This window comes from Nerophis ophidion, unplaced genomic scaffold (assembly GCF_033978795.1).
Source record: "Nerophis ophidion isolate RoL-2023_Sa unplaced genomic scaffold, RoL_Noph_v1.0 HiC_scaffold_90, whole genome shotgun sequence".
Lineage (NCBI taxonomy): Eukaryota > Metazoa > Chordata > Actinopteri > Syngnathiformes > Syngnathidae > Nerophis > Nerophis ophidion.
In genome coordinates this window covers 65,001-72,500 of record NW_026907012.1, presented here as the reverse complement: position 1 = coordinate 72,500, position 7,500 = coordinate 65,001, and positions in this window count along the sequence as shown.

Here is a 7,500-nt window from a genome sequence, read left to right as displayed (position 1 = left end):
CTATTTGATGGAAGTCAGCAACAAAAAGCTGGATTTTTTCTAAGTGTCAAGGAGGGTGTCGCTTCCAGAAGGCCCACCTGCCTTGGATCACCACCCGGTTAAGAAAAATGAAAAAAGTCCCTCTAGTTAATGGAAGTCAGCAACAAAAAGCTGGAATTTTTCTAAGTGTCAAGGAGGGTGTCGCTTCCAGAAGGCCCACCTGCCTTGGATCGACACCCGGTTAAGAAAAATGAAAAAAGTCCCTCTATTTAATGGAAGTCAGCAACAAAAAGCTGGATTTTTTCTAAGTGTGAAGGAGAGGGTCGCTTCCAGAAGGCCCACCTGCCTTGGATCGACACCCGGTTAAGAAACATGGAAAAAGTCCCTCTATTTGATGGAAGTCAGCAACAAAAAGCTGGATTTTTTCTAAGTGTCAAGGAGGGTGTCGCTTCCAGAAGGCCCACCCGCCTTGGATCACCACCCGGTTAAGAAAAAAGAAAAAAGTCCCTCTACTTAATGGAAGTCAGCAACAAAAAGCTGGATTTTTTCTAAGTGTGAAGGAGGGTGTCGCTTCCAGAAGGCCCACCTGCCTTGGATCGACACCCGGTTAAGAAACATGGAAAAAGTCCCTCTATTGAATGGAAGTCAGCACAAAAAAGCTGAAAATATGACAGAGTGTGAAGGAGAGGGTCGCTTCCAGAAGGCCCACCTGCCTTGGATCGACACCCGGTTAAGAAACATGGAAAAAGTCCCTCTATTTGATGGAAGTCAGCAACAAAAAGCTGGATTTTTTCTAAGTGTCAAGGAGGGTGTCGCTTCCAGAAGGCCCACCTGCCTTGGATCGACACCCGGTTAAGAAACATGGAAAAAGTCCCTCTATTTGATGGAAGTCAGCAACAAAAAGCTGGATTTTTTCTAAGTGTAAAAGTTGGGATTTTTTCTAAGTGTCAACTTTTGGTGTACCAACCCTTCCAAAATAAAGTCGGGATTTTTTCTAAGTGTCAACTTTTGGTGTACCAACCCTTCCAAAATAAAGTCGGGATTTTTTCTAAGTGTCAACTTTTGGTGTACCAACCCTTCCAAAATAAAGTCGGGATTTTTTCTAAGTGTCAACTTTTGGTGTACCAACACTTCCAAAATAAAGTGGGGATTTTTTCTAAGTGTCAACTTATATAGTCGGGATTTTTTCTAAGTGTCAACTTATATAGTCGGGATTTTTTCCAAGTGTCAACTTATAAAGTGGGGATTTTTTTCCAAGTGTCAACCTGTAAAGTGGGGATTTTTTTTCCAAGTGTCCACTTTTGGTTCACCATGCCTTCCAGAGTCAAAGAAGCCCCCGAGTGAGACCCAAAAAACCGGACCGAGTGATGTCATTTGGGGTCCTATTTTCAGTCATTTTGTGGGATTTCGGTGACGCCGAGGAGGGAAGCAGGTGTCAAGGGACAGGGGGGTGCCTGTCCCTTTAAGAAGGCCGGCTTGCCGTGGATCTACACCCGGGTAGGGAATTCAAAACAGGTCCCTCTATTTGCTGGAAGTCAGCACAAAAAAGCTGGAAATATGACAGGGGAAAAAAAAAAAAGAAGAAGCTGCAATGATGGCAGAGTGTCCATGTGCCTGTCCCTTTAAGAAGGCCGGCTTGCCGTGGATCTCCACCCGGGTGGGGAATTCCAAATAGGTCCCTCTATTTGCTGGAAGTGCCCCCCCAAAAAGCTGTCCATTTCCCCAAGTTTTTAAGGAGGGAAAAGCCACTTTAAGCCTAAAAAGGAAAGCGGGGATTTGGAGCCCTCCGGTGGACTTCCGCCGCCGCTGCACCCTTAGAAGAAAAAGCTGCACTTATGGCAGAGTGTCCATGTGCCTGTGCCTTTAGGAAGGCCGGCTTGCCGTGGTTCTGCACCAGGGTAGGGAATTCAAAATAGGTCCCTCTATCTGCTGGAAGTCAGCACAAAAAAAAGCTGGAAATATGACAGAGTGTCAACTTTTAGTGTAATAGACCTGCGAAAGTCAAAGTCGGGATTTTTTCTAAGTGTCCACTTTTGGTGTACCAACCTTTCCAAAATAAAGTGGGGATTTTTTCTAAGTGTCCACTTTTGGTGTACCAACCTTTCCAAAATAAAGTGGGGATTTTTTCTAAGTGTCAACTTATAAAGTCGGGATTTTTTCTAAGTGTCAACTTATAAAGTGGGGATTTTTTCTAAGTGTCAACTTATAAAGTGGGGATTTTTTCCAAGTGTCAACTTATAAAGTGGGGATTTTTTCCAAGTGTCAACTTATATAGTCGGGATTTTTTTTCAAAGTGTCAACTTGTAAAGTGGGGATTTTTTCCAAGTGTCTACTTTTGGTTCACCATGCCTTCCAGAGTCAAAGAAGCCCCCGAGTGAGACCCAAAGAACCGGACCGAGTGATGTCATTTGGGGTCCTATTTTCAGTCATTTTGTGGGATTTCGGTGACGCCGAGGAGGGAAGCAGGTGTCAAGGGACAGGGGGGTGCCTGTCCCTTTAAGAAGGCCGGCTTGCCGTGGATCTACACCCGGGTAGGGAATTCAAAACAGGTCCCTCTATTTGCTGGAAGTCAGCACGAAAAAAAGCTGGAAATATGACAGAGTGCCCCAAAAAAAAAAAGAAGCTGCAATGATGGCAGAGTGTCCATGTTGCTGTCCCTTTAGGAAGGCCGGCTCGCCGTGGATCTCCACCCGGGTGGGGAATTCCAAATAGGTCCCTCCATTTGCTGGAAGTGCCCCCCCAAAAAGCTGTCCATTTCCCCAAGTTTTTAAGGGAAACAAAAACCAGGGTTGGGGTTGGATGCATCACACTGTAAGTCTCGGCTGCAGCCAGAAGCAAGTATTAAAAAGGTAGACATCAACCATCATTTAAAAAGGGGAAAACAAATCCATTCATCAATAAATCATATCCAAATGTAAAAAAAGAGGCAGCTCAAAAGAGAGGGTGTGTGTCCAGCAGAAAATAGGCATGATAAACAAAGAGGGCTGGGGTTTGGAGGAGGGCAAAATGTCCCGCAGCCGGCCGCCCGAGTTCCGGGATGCCCAGCACGTCCATAACGCACCCCGCAAAGTCAAACTGGAAGTGGAGGGGAAAAAAGCTGGGAAAGAAGTTAAATGTCCTCAAAGTGTTCCAAAATCAGTCCCACGAGTCCCGCAGCTGGCCACCCGAGTCCAGGGAAGCCCGGCACCTCCGTAACAAGGCCCGCAAAGTCACACTGCAAGTGGGGGAGAAAAGCTGGCAGAGTAGCCAAAAGTCCTCAAAGTGTTCAAAAATCAGTCCCCCACCAGCCCCGCAGCTGGCCACCCGAGTCCAGGGACGCCCGGCACAGCCGTAACGCACCCCGCAAAGTCAAACTGCAAGTGGGGGAGAAAAGCTGGGGGAAAATCCAAAAGTCCTCAAAGTTTTCAAAATCCGCACCCGGGACTGAGTCCAGCAAGTCCCCCCGGTCCCAAAAATGCCATTTTTTTCAAAAAATACCCAAAAAATGCGGGGGCCGGATTTCGGAACCGGCGTACCGCTTTCGGCCCGCGTGCCCTAGATTGGAGACCGATGTCAAAAATGGACGCCGGTCGGGTATTTTTTTCCTTGGGGTCTATAGAGAGTAAATCCGGAGGAAAATTGGCCTTACGAGCAAAGGGAGGGATTTTAGGGGGCATAACGTCCAGCCGCGTGCCTCCCGGGTCCCGGGGAAGAGAAAGTCCAGAAAACTCATAAAATCATGCCCAGCATGGAGATCCACAAGTCCCGCCGCAGGCCCGAGGCTTCCCGGGTCCCGGGAATGACCAAAAGACACCCAGGAGTGGACCATCGAAAGTGGGAGGGAAATGGAGGGAAAGTCGGGAAAAAGGTCCAAAATGGGTTGAAAATCATATGATCCCACCCAGGGTAGAGTTCCACAAGTCCCGCAGCGAGCTGCACGAGCCGCAGGAACACCGGGAATGACCAAAAGGCACCCAGAAGCGAACCAGCGAAAGTGGGGGGAAAATGGAGGAAAAGGAGGAAAAAGTACCAAATTGTTTAAAAATCCTACCCAGGATGGAGTTCCACAAGTCCCGCAGCGAGCTGCACGAGCCGCAGGAACACCGGGAATGACCAAAAGGCACCCAGAAGTGAACCAGCGAAAGTGGGGGAAAAATGGAGGAAAAGGAGGAAAAAGTACCAAATTGTTTAAAAATCCTACCCAGGATGGAGTTCCACAAGCCCCGCAGCGAGCTGCACGAGCCGCAGGAACACCGGGAATGACCAAAAGGCACCCAGAAGTGAACCAGCGAAAGTGGGGGAAAAATGGAGGAAAAGGAGGAAAAAGTACCAAATTGTTTAAAAATCCTACCCAGGATGGAGTTCCACAAGTCCCGCAGCGAGCTGCACGAGCCGCAGGAACACCGGGAATGACCAAAAGGCACCCAGAAGTGAACCAGCGAAAGTGGGGGAAAAATGGAGGAAAAGGAGGAAAAAGTGCCAAATTGTTTAAAAATCCTACCCAGGATGGAGTTCCAGAAGCCCTGCAGCGAGCTGCACGAGCCGCAGGAACACCGGGAATGACCAAAAGGCACCCAGAAGTGAACCAGCGAAAGTGGGGGAAAAATGGAGGAAAAGGAGGAAAAAGTACCAAATTGTTTAAAAATCCTACCCAGGATGGAGTTCCACGAGTCCCGCAGCGAGCTGCACGAGCCGCAGGAACACCGGGAATGACCAAAAGGCACCCAGAAGTGAACCATCAAAAGTGGGGGACAATTTGAGAAAAAGTTGGAAAAAGGTCCGAAATTGATTAAAAATCCTACCCAGGATGGAGTTCCAGAAGCCCCGCAGCGAGCTGCGCGAGCCGCAGGAACACCGGGAATGACCAAAAGGCACCCAGAAGTGAACCATCAAAAGTGGGGGACAATTTGAGAAAAAGTTGGAAAAAGGTCCGAAATTGATTAAAAATCCTACCCAGGATGGAGTTCCAGAAGCCCCGCAGCGAGCTGCACGAGCCGCAGGAACACCGGGAATGACCAAAAGGCACCCAGAAGTGAACCATCAAAAGTGGGGGACAATTTGAGAAAAAGTTGGAAAAAGGTCCGAAATTGATTAAAAATCCTACCCAGGATGGAGTTCCAGAAGCCCCGCAGCGAGCTGCGCGAGCCGCAGGAACACCGGGAATGACCAAAAGGCACCCAGAAGTGAACCATCAAAAGTGGGGGACAATTTGAGAAAAAGTTGGAAAAAGGTCCGAAATTGATTAAAAATCCTACCCAGGATGGAGTTCCACAAGTCCCGCAGCGAGCTGCACGAGCCGCAGGAACACCGGGAATGACCAAAAGGCACCCAGAAGTGAACCATCAAAAGTGGGGGACAATTTGAGAAAAAGTTGGAAAAAGGTCCGAAATTGATTAAAAATCCTACCCAGGATGGAGTTCCAGAAGCCCCGCAGCGAGCTGCGCGAGCCGCAGGAACACCGGGAATGACCAAAAGGCACCCAGAAGTGAACCATCAAAAGTGGGGGACAATTTGAGAAAAAGTTGGAAAAAGGGCCGAAATTGATTAAAAATCCTACCCAGGATGGAGTTCCACAAGTCCCGCAGCGAGCTGCACGAGCCGCAGGAACACCGGGAATGACCAAAAGGCACCCAGAAGTGAACCATCAAAAGTGGGGGACAATTTGAGAAAAAGTTGGAAAAAGGTCCGAAATTGATTAAAAATCCTACCCAGGATGGAGTTCCAGAAGCCCCGCAGCGAGCTGCGCGAGCCGCAGGAACACCGGGAATGACCAAAAGGCACCCAGAAGTGAACCATCAAAAGTGGGGGACAATTTGAGAAAAAGTTGGAAAAAGGTCCGAAATTGATTAAAAATCCTACCCAGGATGGAGTTCCACAAGTCCCGCAGCGAGCTGCACGAGCCGCAGGAACACCGGGAATGACCAAAAGGCACCCAGAAGTGAACCATCAAAAGTGGGGGACAATTTGAGAAAAAGTTGGAAAAAGGTCCGAAATTGATTAAAAATCCTACCCAGGATGGAGTTCCAGAAGCCCCGCAGCGAGCTGCGCGAGCCGCAGGAACACCGGGAATGACCAAAAGGCACCCAGAAGTGAACCATCAAAAGTGGGGGACAATTTGAGAAAAAGTTGGAAAAAGGTCCGAAATTGATTAAAAATCCTACCCAGGATGGAGTTCCAGAAGCCCCGCAGCGAGCTGCGCGAGCCGCAGGAACACCGGGAATGACCAAAAGGCACCCAGAAGTGAACCATCAAAAGTGGGGGACAATTTGAGAAAAAGTTGGAAAAAGGTCCGAAATTGTTTAAAAATCCTACCCAGGATGGAGTTCCAGAAGTCCCGCAGCGAGCTGCGCGAGCTCCGGGACCCCCGGGAATGACCAAAAGATACCCAGGAGTGAACCAGCGAAAGTGGGGGACAATTTGAGAAAAAGTTGGAAAAAGGTCCGAAATTGTTTAAAAATCCTACCCAGGATGGAGTTCCAGAAGTCCCGCAGCGAGCTGCGCGAGCTCCGGGGCCCCCGGGAATGACCAAAAGATACCCAGGAGTGAACCAGCCCAAGTGGGGGACAAATGGAAGAAAAGCCGGGCCAAGTCCAAAAAAGTTGGATTTTTTGCCAAAGTGTCAACATGCGTGATTTTGTCAGAGTGTCCACTTTTGGGATTTTTTCAAAGTCCAACAACGAGAGAGGCCTGGCCTCCAGCCTGTCTAGCCTCTTCCATGAGACACTTGGAAAAAATCCCGTGCAAAAAAAGTGGATTTTTTCAAAGTCCAACAACGAGAGAGGCCTAAGTTCCAGCCTCCTTAGCCTCTTTCTTCCGTGGAGCAAAAGTTGGATTTTTTGCCTAAGTGTCAACATGCGTGATTTTGTCAGAGTGTCCACTTTTGGGATTTTTTCTAAGTCCAACAACGAGAGAGGCCTGGCCTCCAGCCTGTTTAGCCTCTTCCATGTGACACTTAGAAAAAATCCCGTGCAAAAAAAGTGGATTTTTTCTAAGTCCAACAACGAGAGAGGCCTAACTTCCAGCCTCCTTAGCCTCTTTCGTTCACATACTTAGAAAAAAATCCCAGCGCCAAGCCCAATGCATTTCAATGGGATTTATTTTTCGAGCCGGATTTTTTCTAAGTCCAACAACGAGAGAGGCTTGAGTTCTAGCCTACTTTAAGCCTCTTTCGATTTTCCCTGTTTTTACCAGGTCTACCAAAACACCCCCATCACGTTAGTAGGTGCGCCAGGCTTAGACAGGCCGAATTGGCAGGAAATGTGTCCGAGTCAAAGTGAGCTATTTTGGGACTCAAAAGTTGGATTTTCCCCCTCTTTTCGATGGTTCTTTTTTCGAATGGTTCTTCCAGGCTCTGAGCGACAGGGGCTCACGCGGACATGCGTGGCCGCCTAGGGGGCGCTATCTCGGACACATTTAGGGACATGGACACCCTGGAAGAACAAACATAAAAATTTTTTCGACCTGATTTCAGACCAGCCTCTTTCTTAAGGACTTCCAGGACTCGAGCGACAGGGGCTCGGTCCTGAGTGCGCGCCCGGCCAG